Genomic DNA, 14668 nt, shown 5'->3' on the forward strand with positions numbered 1-14668 from the left:
AAGACGGTGTGTGGAACACCTAGCACAGTGTCTGGTGCAAGTGCTCCATGGGCAGAGGCTTTCAGCTCTGAACATGTCACCTACCACTGAGCTCCCCATTCTGCAGACACTCAGGAGTGCTTGTCAAAGGTAGCAAAACGGATGCTTGGTTTTGATCCTCTGTTGTCTGCCCTCTTCCAGAAGATGAACTCAGGTAAATGGCTTGGTGGGAGGCTCTGCCATAGCTACCCCAGGAATTCTCCTCCAGGACAGACAGCCCAGCTCATTTCCAAGATGGGGCCCCAGTGTGGTGCTGACTCCATGACCACAGTGGACTTGGGCACCAGAGGCTGGGACAGGCCTGGGGATGCAATGCCCCTTGTGGATGAGGGAGCAGTGAGGGCAGACCCAAGCACTCAGGGGTCTGGACATGGAGGGCTGCGGGGCCTGTCCACAAGTGTCCAGCCCTGCTTTGTGCTTGACTTGAGGTTGGCTGATTGGGCCCTGAGAGCAGAGCCATAGTCCCTGTCTCTATCCATGGCCTCCTGGGTCCCCTGGCTACGTACAGGAATCAAGGAACGTTGTTCTTGGATCCGTCGTCTAGATCAAAAGCTGAGAAAACTGATCAAACAACATGTCCGCTGCTCAAGCCTGGACTTCCTTCTAAGCCATTGCCATGGGAAGGGGGCTGCCCTCCTCACCACTGGAACACTGGAGCCCCATGGCCTGGAGTCAACCCCCAGTTCCACCATTCGTGAGCTGCATGCCTTGGGCAAGTTGCTTAATTTCTCTGTGCCTCAGTTTCCTCACCTCTAACATGGAGGAGATAATACTTCTGTCATGGGAGGCAACTCATTTAACCTCTCTGAGCCTTAATTATCCATCTGCAAAATGGACATGAGAACAGCCACGTGTCGGGACACTCTGATCTCCACATGGGGGCTTGGAAAGCTGCTTCTACTTTTCTTTGTGGTCTAACATTTCCCAATTCATACCTTGGGAGACAGCAGGCTCCTCAGAGGCGGGGGCCATATCTTATTTATCCCTCCCTGTCTCCATTCTGCATCACTCGTTTACAAAGCTCTTCATAATACTTCTTCGTTTGACTGAACCTGAGGTATTTACACATACACTGGCTAACCACAATATAAACAAGTTCGTTTCCTTGGACTAATTCCTCCTCCAAGCCTTACTTTACTCATTTATAAAATAGGGAGGATTGTACATTCTTGGATGGATGTTAATCAACACTCTAGAGAGTACAGGGAAGGCCCCAGACACCTCTTGCCACACGGTGGGCCTCAGCCAATGCCAGTTCTCCTCCTCTTAATTGCCCAGGAGCAAAACAACTGAACTGCTGCATTTGTACTTGACATATTTCCACATGCCATGTTTCTTTTATTCCACTCTTCCTTGTAAGCATCTTAGTAGGACAGAAGAATTCCTAATTACTTGATTGACTGCTTTTTTGCTTTGTTTTATTTTTTGGAACTTCTAGGAAAACTTCTGATGCACTCAATACCCACTTCTGGGTCCATTTGTGACTGAAAAATAAAATAGGTGACCAGTGGCCTGTTAACCTGGTGGCTGGGCTTACAGCAGAGGAGCAATAAACATCAGGGGGCCTTTCTGCTCAACTCCCATCCTGATGCATGTGGACAGGTTCAGAATTGGTGTGACTATAGCACACGGATAGGCTGAACCACAGGCAACCTAAGTCAGGCACTGGCTGGCGTCTTGCCCTTACCTTTAATATTATTATTTTGGGGACAAGGACTCTTACTTATGATAGAGTCCTATTCCTTCTATGGAGCAGCTGTTCTGCCTGCACTGGTCAGGTGACTCTGTCTAACCCCAGGGCATGGAGCCATACCTGTTTACTCCGGACAGGTAGGTATGGAACGGACTCAGTCTATTTGCTATATAGTCTATCTACTATAGGAAGGGAGACAAGAAGATTGTGTATGTATATATACGTACATATACACACACATATATACACACATACATGTATATCTCACATGCATACAAATGTACATTTATTCAGAATCACACTTTAAGTAGCTGTGCCTAATATGTTAAAAATTAGTGCCTATTGTATTTTACAAAAGAGTTGGAGTACCATAAATATACATTGTGTGTGTGTAATGTGTACACTGAGATCTAAGCATGGGGATACAATTATCCTCCAGGTTTGATCCTCTATAAAGGAGAGTAATGGGTCTTGCCCCAAACTAATTCTGAAAAAAACCAAAGGCATGCAATCCAATGAATTTGGGCTTGTGTCCAGGAGAGAATGAGAGGTCCACAATCAGTCAAACTTCTGGTCCCATGAAAGCTTCTGATGCTAAAAAGCATTAAGCTAACTGCCGAAAGTACCCCTCTGCCTAATTCCTGTGGTCCACAGTACAGAGGAAAAGACAGCTGGAACAAGTTCAATAAGGGAAAAAAATAAAACCTCAGGCTTCTACCTTGGTGCATAAAACAGCAGCAATCACAGTGCTAATGACATAGCTGAGAAGGTAGGTTTCACGACCACCTTTGGAATCCACTCATGGGCAAGCAGCAGGGAATCTTTCAGTATTCTCAGGATACATCACGAGAATCAGTAAAAAGCATCCAAACCAAAGTCCCAATAGTGAGGGCCACGTGTAGACCTAATTTTCCTGTGCGCTTGGCAATTTCCAAGTAAAAGGACATGTCATCAAAAAATCTATTTGCAAATAGCTTCTGGGATTCTTGAGAGAAATGGTGAAGCATCTCAGGAAATAAGGATGGGTTAAGGGACCAAAAGTAAAGAGATGGGAAGGCAAAGAGATGGGAAAATGGGCACCAACCTGTGTCCCCAGCTTATGGCCAGTGGGAGGGTTGATGGCTGACAGTTTATTACAAATGTCCCCTGAACCAGCACTTTGGGATCTGGTTCCAAATTCCTAAATAAGTTGTTCAAACTGAAAGGACAAGTTATCTTTGGGGCCCTTGAGTTTCTTTAAACTGTGAAAACAAAGAAGCACCAGAAATGGGAAGAGCTCGGGAAAATTTTCAGGAGCCTTTAAAGACGACAAAAAAGGATTTAGAATATCAGGGAAGCAAAGGGGTCTTAAAGAGCTTGGACTCCTGGGCCCTTACTAGGTGGAATCTTGGAGCCTGGGACAAACAGGACTGCTTACTTTCTAGTAGTTGCCTCTCAGGCTGAATGGGGTTAGAAAACCAAAGCCACGTTTACAAACCTCACTCCACCCACCCTTAGTTGGTGATATGTTTGGGTATCTTTCATATGTGGGACACTGAATTTAGCTGCTGAAATAATATCTCAGTAGATAGAAGCCAATCCTTCAGTGAAAGAATTTAATTCAATAAAAGTTGGAGAACATTGTGATCTTCAGTAATGATGACGTTTGTTTAGATGCTATGTCTTTGTGCAAATGTTCAGAAAGGGCTCTGAGTCACTGTTAAACTGTGATATGTGCATGTCTTTGCAGGGCAGGGTTTCCACTGTCCCTGGATCTTTGCAATGCCCAAGCTATCTGGACCTCTTGGAGAGATGGGGCATGCCACTGGCATAAGAGACTTGTGTGTTCTTACTTCATCTTGCTCTCTCCTGCCTCATGAGCAGGGGTTTCCTGAGTATTTAACTTAGTCCACGTCTCTTAAGGAAGATCTGGCCCCCCAAAGTTCATCTTGTTATGCTTAGGACTGTTGAAACCCCCAGAGCCTTATGAAACCACAGCTAAATCACTCACTCACCAGCTTAGTAGATAGGCCCTATACTCAGACACCAAGATCTGAAGCACACTTCACTCATTCACCGTCACACTACACATTCAATGAGCACTTCTTCCATGCAAGGTGCCATGCTGGGCATGATGGGGACATAAAGATGAGTAAGGCATGGTCCCAGGTCTCCAACATCATTCTTGGAAGAAGGGAAGGACACGTTACAGGAGAGCAACAAAGAAAAGTGGGAATTTAGAGTAGAGGGAGATCTGCGCTAGTGTAAAGTCCCACTCTTCCTTATAGAAAGTAAAAGAAAGCTTCAAGGAGGCGATGACTTCTAGCTGGACTTTGTAGTTGGATTTCAGGGAGACCAAAGGTTTTGGGGCCTAGGCAGGAACTGGGATTTCTTGGTGGGTGTTGAATAATTAATTTTTGCTAGACCATGATACATGGGGTTTATGAGAAGAGAAAAGCAAGACTGCAAAAATAGTCATCACATGGATTATGGGGATACTGAAATAACAATAACGACAATAGCCAACAATTACTGAGTCCTTACTAAATGCCCTGCTGTGCTCAAAGCATTTGGCATGGATTGATCAATTCTCATGCAGAGAGCCCTATGAAGTAGACACTATCATTATCCACATTTTATAGAAAAATCAAGATACAGAGAAGGCAAATAACTTATACTCTTACTTTAGGTAGTATGTACCTAAAAAGCAGCAAGGCTGGGGTTTGAACCCAGGAAGTCTAACTCTGAAAACCCACTCTCCCTACCATGCCATGTGGACCCTCTGATAGTGGGGGAGATGGAGGAAGGATAGTTCTGAGCAAAATGTGACCCGGACGTTGCTCTCAAGAGGTTGATCTGGTGTTGGTAGAGCTAAATTTTGATCAGAAGAGAATAGACTGAATCCAGGAAAGTCAATTAGATGGTCACTTTCTGGACAAAAAGTGACCATAGCCTGATCCAGCATAGAAGAGACAAAAATAATATGAGAGCTAACATTTCCTTGTGCCTATTGCGAGCGGGGCACTGGATTAAACATGTTACACACTTTATCTTCTTTATCTTCATGAGGTAGGTGTTACCTCAGTGGAGACACTGAGGCCCAGAATATTAGGGGTCACACAGGCAGTAGGTGGCATAGCCAGGGCTTGCACTCGTGACCTCCACACTAATCCTGGGAAGTGGTGGGAGGGCCAATAGGACTTGTCAATCCAAAATCAGAGCCAGCACTGGAGGAAATGCACTGAAGAGAACAAGTGTGCTTTGGGATCAGTCAAAATGCTTACTCTTCATGGCTCAGTGGGTAGGAAGGGAAACATGTGAGCTGAATAGAAAGAAGAACTGTCAGGGAGACCAGCAGCGGGGTGACATAGCACACCTGTGGAGGGTGTGACTATTCCAGGTGGAGTGTCGAAGCTGGGTAGCTGGATGAGAGGCAGGACATCCTCTCCCACTCCGTTACCTCAGAGTTCGTTCAGAAGAACTGCAGAAACTCCAGGAGAATCTGCCAGAGCCACCTACCTCAGGAGACTCCCAGAGGACCCTCGTGCGGCATGTGAACCCTCACCACACAGCTGCACCTGTGGAATGAGAGACTGGGAAGAAGACTCAGGGGGAGTCTGCAGGCTGGGAGCTTCAGCTGAAGCCTAGGGGTGGGCACAGGTGCAAGTCTACCCCTCTTTGGGCGGCCCAGGTGGGTGGGATCTGGTGTGTGTTGTCACAGGCACCATCGGTGCCCGTCCTCATCCTCGGCCACTCACTTCCTGAGTATGCAAACCCCACGCTGTCCATTTGTGTGAGGGCTTTGGTGGGGCCAACTGGAAATGCTATGAGTTTGGGACCCCCAAGCAGCCCTTGACAGACGATAGACAGGAGCTGGTGGATAAATGCCCTTCCTCCCCTGCCCTGCTTGGAATCATCAGCTGTGGATGTTCTCCATGACCTGCCAGTTCCCCAGTGGGATGAAGCTCCAGCCTCCTTCTCCCCAGCGGTCACTGGCTCTCCCACAGACCCTCAGGGCTGCCTTCCTTCTCTACCTCACTCCCCATAGTAGGCTTCCTGGGACCATCCTCCAAACAAAGTCTCTGCCCTGGCCTCCTTGTCTGAGGGTCTGCTTCTGGGGGAGTCAGCCTGAGACAGCTGTCTTGGCTCCCGTAGTTCTTCTGGTGCGGGTCCTCAGGAGGAAGTGACTCCTCAAGACACTGGCTGCAGAACACGCTGCACATCCAGGTTCCTGGGATAGGGAAGCTTCTCTACTGTAAGATCAGATTCTTCTTAAGCTTGAGTCCCCTATCCAGAGTCTCTACTATATAAGGGGGGCTGGCTTGGGAGAGAAAGGGGAAGGATGGCATAAAAACAAAACTCCTGCTGGATAGTGTTTATTCTGAAGTCTCAAGTCATGATAAGCAGCAGGTCTCGTTCTGCGGTTTTCCCAGGTACAAAATTGTCAGAAAACTATTGGCAAAGAGACAAAACCATTGAGTGCCAACATGGAGTGTGTCCTGATAAATTGGAGCATTTGGTTGGCTATTTTATCCAGATTGATTTGCTGAATATTTGCTAAGACTGGTTCTTTAAGCTATGACATATGGTCATTCCAAATAGTAGTACCTCATTATTTACTTAGCTTTTGTTCTTATGCTTTTCAGAGGAAAAAAATACTCCTGTAAATGGTAGATATAGTCAATCCGTAACTATGTTATGCAGATCTGTGACTGCTGCAATGTCAGCCCAGAAAAACAAATAAATAAAGCTTATTTACTATAAAAATAAATAAATAAAAAGGAAATACATGAAGTGGGGAACAGGTGGACCGAGTAATAAACAAGTAAGATGAAGAGGAGCATACAGCAGGTTGCATGTATCTAATCTCCACATGTAAACGTTTGGTATCTAAGCAATGTGCATAAGCTCTCTACTGAAGGGCAGAGATGAGCTAAAACACAAAATTATGTCTCCCCTACCACCATTTGGCACCATGATAAAATCAAATTGGAAACTGTCTACTTCAAAGCTCATTCCCCAAACATCCTTCTATCTTGCCCAGCCTGAAGACATTAACCAAACTGGTTGCAGGTCAACTCCGGCCGCAGCTTTTGCTGTGGATGTCGAGGAGGGACTGGAGTCTCAGGATTCTGTACGTCCTGCAGTCTTCGTGGGTTTTGCATAATAATAAAGGTAGGTGACATCTATGGAGGCTGTGCCTCAGAAGCAGGTGGTTTTCAGTGCTTGTCATTTAATTGGGATCCCAGGAAGTTCCAGAAGAGGAGCAGGGAAGTGAGTCAGGGCAGGTAGAGCATCTAATAAAGGTGTGTTACCAAGTGGGGCACTGGGGCAGACAGCGAGGGCTTATTCCTTTGGGGGTACTTTGGGGGGCAGGCTGGAACATGCGTTTCCGTTAGCCCAGCTGAAGCAAGAGGGAACAGACATTTATCCACCACCAATCCCCTGTCTGTCTGAGGCCTTCTTCTGGGGGATGCTGATGTCCTGGCACTTCTTGCCTGTCCAGTATCCAGGTAGAATAGGATGTGGGGGTCCAGAAAATGCCCAGAGTTGCAGGGGCTGGAACTTGAAAGTTGGGTGGGCATGCAGAGGTAGCAAGAACTAAGCGGGGGGGACAGGTAAGGCATCGTCTACTCAGTGCCAGACACTCTGCCAAGAGCTTCATCCACCTGCTTTCATGTGTTCTTCAAGGCAGCCTGATGAGGTGGGTGCTGTGACAGATGAGGAAACTGAGGCTCAGGAAGGTAAAACAGCTTTCCCATGGCTACAGGCTAAAGTGGAAAATTCAGGACTACAACTCAGATGGGTTTCACTGCAAGGGCATGCTCTAAACCGTCATGCTTTATATCCAGCTCAGGTCCTAGGATATCAACCCACCAGCAAGCTGTGGGGCCTGTGGGGCTGAATGATTAGACCTGGGCCTTCTGAATTAAGTCTCATGATCAAGGGGGTGAGGCAGTGATTTAAATCACTGATGTATGGAAACATAATTTACTCTCTTTGTGCTAATCCTCTCTGGACACCAGTTTTAGCTTTGTGTTGACACTGATAAATTAAGGACAAGCTCAGCACTTTTCCAAGAGTAAACAGCAAATTCCACAAGCTATTCTAATCATTTTTCTCTTCCAGAGTAAAATCCCTTAACTAAACACGTCTGCCCTGCAAGTGAGTTGTTGCTGGGACCTTTCTGACCCCATCATGTAGGTCCCCCTAAATTTCAAACCCCCCCTGGTTTAAATGCACTCTTATCTTATTTTTAATGCCACGGTAAATGAGTTTGTTTTCTTAATTTCTTTTGAAGATAGTTTGTTTTTAGTGTATAGAAACGATACTGATTTTTGTATGTTGATTTCGTACCCCGCAACTTTATGCTGAATTTGTTCATCAGTTTTAACAGCCTTTTGGCAGCATCTTTTGGGTTTTCCACATACAAGATCATGTTATTAGTAGACGATTTCACTTCTCCCTTTCCTATTTTATAGTTAATAATAATATGTATTTCAAAATTGCTAAAAGAGATTTTAAATGTTTTCATCACAAATAAGTAAGAATGTGAGGTGATAAATATATTAATTAGCCTGATTTGCTTATTCTACAATGTAATTACAACATCACATTATACCCCATAAATATAGATGATTATTGTTTTCAGTTAAAAAAAATCTCTGCAGGAGCAGCCTCTCCTGGAGCCCCGGGCATGGCGGCAATACCAGTTGCAGAGTGGCCTCCTGCGCCACCCCGTTCTGTTGCTCACAAGGAGGGCAGCTGCGTCTGAATGGATTGGGCTCTGGCCCTGCGACAGGAGGTGCTTTGTGATGGGGTTGGCAAGCACAGTTGAACTGCCTTTGGTGGTGTTTGCGGGGGAAGAGACGGTGAAGATCAAAAACCTTAACACTGACTGAGCACCTACCATGCGTTCCCACTTTATTGACATGGATACTGAGGTCAGGAGAAGTTCTGGGGCTTGTTCCAAAGCAGGAAGCTTGTTGGTCATATACATGCTTTTCTGGCTCTTAATTTGGGTGTCCTTCCCCCTTACCAGAACATCTCATCCTGCCCTTGTTTTGGTAAGCCCGGTGGCCTGGCAGTGCCTTCTATACATCCTGCTTGTTTGGATGGCTAAAGCCAGGCCAGGCCTTGAGAGGACTGAGTAAAGCAGCAGTGTCTCTTTGCTGACAACCTTTTCCCCAGCCATCTCTGCTTCTTGATTTCAAGTTGATGACATAAACAAAGAAGGGAAGATTCTGAATTAGAATTCATCGCTAGGCCTTCTAGGGTGATTCCTAGCTACATGTGGCTGTCTACATTTATGTTAATTGAAAAAAATAAAATAAAGTTAGCTCCTCATTCACACTAGCCACATTTCAAGTGCTCAATAGCTCCCATGGCCAGTGGCTACCATGTTAGACAGCACAGATCTAGACTACTGGACAGCTGGGGAAGGTCTGCTAGACACTGATGGCCTACAAATGGAGAGTTGAGTCTTAGGGCCAAAAAAGTGAAAAGACATCCTTGAAAGACCATGAAAAAAAAATACCCCTGGGAGTGAGGTGGAAAGTGAGCTTAAATATACAAAATACTGGAGGAGATGGGGACTGGGAAAGGGGCCTTCTGCACCCACCTCCTGCCAGGACCCTGGTCTTCTGCCCCCCCTAAGAACTGGCTACTGCATCATTAGTTTATCCTTTGGCTCTGAACAAAAGCAATCTGGGCCCAGGCAAGTGCACCCAGGGAAATCATTCTTTCAGATATTAAAATTAAACAGCAGAAATAACTGGAAGAACCTCAGACCTCAGGAAATGACATCCATTTGGTGAGGCTCCTTCCAGAAAGAAGAGCTTCCTCCTCCTCTCCTCCCCCAGGCCTGAAAGAGGAGCAGTCAGCTGGGAGGAAGGGGCCCCTTTCCACTTGGAACCTGGGCTCTCCCAGGAGGTGTCCCAGCCTCATGCTCCTTCAAGAACACATCCACATCAGTATCTACTTTTGCTGAGGATGGGAGGGTGGGGTTGTGGAGCTGAGACTCCTCTCGCTCCAGGCCTCCTAAGGAAACCTGTGTGATTCAGTCACACTGGCGGGTTAAGACCTGACCCAGGGGGAGTCAACCCATAGGGGATGGTCACCCCATGGCCAGGCAGGAAAAGTATGAGCTGGGCCAATAATTAGAGACTTCTGGGGACTATAAATTAGGAAACTGACCAGTGCCGGGAGGTACTGAAGAAGCAGGGCAGGTGCACAAAAGATGACACCAGCTAGAGCCAGGGCCAGAGTGGAGGCAGAGACACACTTCTGAGAGAATAAGGATTGTGTGGGGAGGGAGGGAGGCAAGGAGGGAAGGAGGGAAGAAAAGCATGGTCCAGGTCACCTAGGTACTCTGCTAGCTAGGAATACCACAAAATCTAGAAATAGACAATGGACCTGAAAACCACAAAGCCAGAGGGAGGATAAGACGTGACTAGCCACCCTCCTTACCCAGTACTCCAATCACTTTCATCACTTCTATACCAAAGGCTGCCCTCCAGTGCTAATCAGCTTCCTCTGCAGTTTCGGGGAGCAAGGAGGTCACAATGGGATCATGAGACAGTAAGCACATTCTGAAGTTTAAAAGCTGATCTAGGAATAACAGAGAATTTGGATGTAAGCTCATAAGTGAGATTCCCCAATTCCCAGACCAGATAAAACTCCCTGGGTCCAGGGGAGGAAGAAAGAAGTGTGGACAGGTGTTGAGGCAGGGGACAGAGGAGACCACCAACCTTGAGATCATACCCTGGACACCCTCACCATGCGGACACCAAAAGGAGTGACATTAACGGTCCTCTTCCTCATTGTTGGAGAACCTCCACTTGTAGGGAGCCCCAGCTTGACGGCTCAGCTCAGCCCAAGAATCCTGCTTGGACTTCTGGAATGACCCGCGCTGCAGAAAGCCTATCTCCTTTAATAACATGAGCCCCTAATGGGCACTGGACACAGGAGTGTGAAGATGGAGATGTGCACAAGGGAGTCCCTAAAACTAAACAGAAGGGGCCTAAGGCAGATGGCCAGGGACCTCCCATGTGGCCAGAACATCCCTTTTGCTACTCTGATCAACCTGAGGAGGCGCAGATGGCAGCAACCCCAACAGCTCAGTGGAGGGAAAAGTCCCCTCTGCCTGAATTCCCAAGTTTCCTATGGGACATCTCAGGGTGTGCCTAGGGTTTAGAAAATGAAGACGCACATTGAAAATATTCTCCTTGATATGTCTTTTCTCAGCACATCTATTGACAGGTCTGGGTTGCTGGACTAATTAGCAGCCCTCCTACCAAACAGACTCACTTAACAAGAGCTTGCCTTGGTATGGGATAGAGAATAATTTTCAAATGTGTGACACCTTCTACTCTCATACACACAAGCATATAGAAATATCTGCCTGCCAGAAGAGAGGAATTACATTAAAAATCGGAAAGCAAGGCTCAAAGCTTAGGAAGAATACTTTTGAAAGCTGACAAGGTGTGCAGAGAGTATTTATTCCCGCTATGGAGTTTGATCTCTTAAATATAGGCAGCCACCCGCACCAACTTCGAGAAAGAACTCCAAATATTGATTATTTAAAGCCTCTTACTGGAAGAGAAATGCGTAGCTTGTCTTATAATCTCCAAGATTCAGCTATTTGTGTCATGGGGATAATGAGCAAAATTTCACAAGATCTTGATAAATCACAAACAAACTACAATTCTAGAAAATTATTCATAGCCTTCTTCCTTTACTTGGCACAGGCTCAATGAATCTACAGGGTGCAAATTTCCTCAAAGACAGGAAATCCTGCTTTTAGTGTTTCAATGTTATAATAGATCAGATATAAAGCAAGTTCTAAGACAAGTGTTTTCTTGGGGCTATCTTTTGTTGAAAAAGTTGTCAAGATCATGGATTTCCCCACTAGTAAGGAAACCATACATGACACACAGCCAGAAGGAACAGAAACCTCTCTTAAAAAGTGCACTCTCAGGCTTGGGATTTCTGAAACACACAAAACACGAAAGATCCAACGGAACATTCAAGCTGCGATGTTCAGAAAGTTGAACCAGAAATGGCTGTTCAAAGCCACACACAAAACACACACAAAGCACACACAAAACAGGGGAAGTATCTACAAGAAAAAAAAAAAAGAAAGCAAGTTTTGTCATGTAAGGTTTAAAAGAGTGTATCAAGGGGTCAGAACAATCTGTGTCCCCAGACCTCTACCCAAACCGAGGCTGAAGGCTGCAAGCCTTAGGAGCAAAGCAAACTTATGGGGCCCAAATGGAAAGGGGCAGGTTGAGTGTAGGTGCCAATGCTGAGTGTGATCAGGTTTCAGATCAAACTGGAGCAGCAAGGACTAGGCCCTCTGGTCCAGATCCATGACTAAGAGCAGTGAACCCCAGGAAAAGACAGCCCCATGGCCCTCTCTTCGGGGAAGCCTGGGGTGGCAGGATACCCTGCTGGGACCCTCCAGCAGAAGACCATCACTCCTCTGCCTGGATAAGGCAGTCCCAGCTCTTCAGGAGCCTAGAGACAGCCTCCTGGGGACGTTCTGTCCTCCACATTCCCTCTTGGATATTCCCCAGGGCCCCTGGGACTCTGGGATCACCTGCCCAAATGGCCCTGAGCCTTTTTCTATGTCCTGCCTGGGCTCTTCTCAACTGACTGTAGGGCAGATGACTCTGGGTCACTTCGGGTGAAGCCTGAGCTAATGCAGCACGAACCCTAGGCAAGGAGGGACAGTGAGGTCAGGAATCTCCCACCACTCCAACGCAGCAGCTAAATCACCTGTGGTGCCTCCCATGTGAGGTCCTGCCGGTCTCTCCATGCTCATACTCTCTCACTCTCCACCACCCACACCCTTGGTTTCTGCTCTCTCTAGACTCCCTGACTCTCACCTCTCTGTGTCTCTGACCATGAGGCTTCCCATTCCTGTGTGGAGTCCCTTTTCTCCATGCTCCTTTGGAATCTGCCTGCCCACTCTTCAACAACAGCACCATCCGGCCTTCCTGACACTGAGGTGCCTCCTCTAAGCTCCCACACAGCACAGCAGGCTGTATAGACCCTCGTCAGCATTTGGTGCATGGCAGGTGCTGACCATAAGTGGTTCTCTTCACAAGACAGCAGGTTCCTTCAGAGTGAAGCCATGTCCTGAGCATCTAGAAGGACTCGGCCCAGCACTACTCTGCAGGGGCTCAAGAAATGCTTTCTAGATGTCCAAGTGCAGGAAGTCTGTATTTCGCTTCTTGCAGCTTTGGCCCGTGCATTCATCTGTTTTCTGCTGGCCAGTCAAATGCCAGATGTTACCCTTCCAGCAGTTCTTACATCCAATGATGTTTGTATAACAATTTCTGAGCATCCTAAATGTGCTGCACAACATGGAAGGTGAAGGGGATAGAAGGAATAATTTACTCCTGCCCTGAACAAAAAGTGACTGTGCAACTCCAGGCATTCAATGGCTGGACACAGTACAAAGGGGCTTCTCTATTGGGGCTTACATTCTAGTGGTGGGGGCTTATATTCTAGTGGGTAGGATAACAAGATTTGGTCTTGGGCTTTGGGGATGGCACCAGTAGGTCCACCCAAACATTTGTCTCTGCCCTGCTGCTCTGCCAACCTGGCCTCACATTGGACTACAGGCATGTATGTTGTGTGTTGAAGCTTGCCCCACTTGGGTCTCTTCCCTCCTAGAAGTGGAGCCAGGGAGAAAACCTGCACAGGCCTTGGCAGCAGGCTCACAGCTATTTGGGTATAGAATTCTGGGCTTCTGTGTGCTTGGAACATAATCTTGAAGGGGTGGGCACTGGCCTTGGTCCATGAACTCCTTGCCCTGTGGATTCTGAAGTGTAGGGCCCAGTGCAGGGGCTAACAGTGGCATTGGATTTCAGTGATTACGAAGTGCTAACATGTAGACTCATGCCCACCGTTAGGGAAGTGTTTAAGGAGGATAGTATGCATTTGTGTCCATGTTGCCTTTCTGCCAGCCTGGAAATGCACTACCACAGACAGCAGAAACCTTCCTGGGTATCCTGGGCTCATGAAGAGCAAGAAAAATGAACCCCCTCCACCTCTACCTGATGACTCCGTGAGTCCAGTGGGGAGATGGAGGTGGGGAGAAAGGGCCATGCAGCTGCAGGCGACAACATCTCTTCAGGAGGATGAAAACACGCAGTGTTTGGGTCCAGAGTGGAAATCTCATATCTCAGATGTCAAAGCATCAGGATGCTAACAGCTGCCAGGGAATTCTGGATCCAACTCTGTGCCTGGGGCTCCTCAGCCTTGCGACAGGGTAGCCTCCTTGGTGCCGAAGGTGACATCCATATTAATGGCTCAGTGCACGCAACTTCCCCGAAAGGCAGGGAGGGCTGGGGGGTTGCAAAGGCTCTCCTTACTCATTTGGTATTTTTAGAGAATGTCCTTGTAGAAAAGAGACCTTTCATGCTCCCTTTTTTGGGAGTGGGAGACCAGTTGAAGAGTTGATTGATTTTACCCAGAAAGAGAGTCAAGATCAAGGTGGCCTGTGGGTCTTAAGAGGTCAAGTGTCCTCCCAGAAGTGACACATAAAGAAAGGCCAGCAGGAGTGGGCTTCAAGCCCATGTCTTCTCTGACTCTACAGCCCAGGCTGTGCCTGCTGACCTGCTCCAGCTGTGGGCTGAAAGCAAGTTCTCTGACCCCTCCGTTGAATCACAGTGGGCTGTGACTATAACGGTGGAAACGACACCGTGGGACTTCAAGGCTAAGTCACCCTCCCTTTCTGAGCTCTCTGGGCTGCCATGCGGAAGTCCGACTGCCTGAGGCTGCCACACTGTAGAGGTCACTGTAGGTGCTCTTCTCAATAGCCACAGCTGAGCCAGTCCTTCAGCCATCCCACCCCACAAACCAGGCACGGGAGACAGAAACCCTTTAGGACCGCTGGTCTAGCCACAGCCATCGGAGTTGGCCCATCTGAGGCCCTGGATTCCGTGG

The 14668-nt window shown here is 47.4% G+C and overlaps 1 protein-coding gene across 2 annotated transcripts in view; it reads right to left on the reverse strand.

The window, feature by feature from the left end:
• Window positions 1-14668, reverse strand: part of SLC24A3 (solute carrier family 24 member 3) — a 499800-nt gene that overhangs the window by 180065 nt on the left and 305067 nt on the right. The gene's annotated exons all lie outside the window — the stretch shown is intronic.

Source organism: Hylobates moloch, unplaced genomic scaffold, assembly GCF_009828535.3.
Source record: "Hylobates moloch isolate HMO894 unplaced genomic scaffold, HMol_V3 SCAFFOLD_21, whole genome shotgun sequence".
NCBI classification, from domain to species: Eukaryota; Metazoa; Chordata; class Mammalia; order Primates; family Hylobatidae; genus Hylobates; species Hylobates moloch.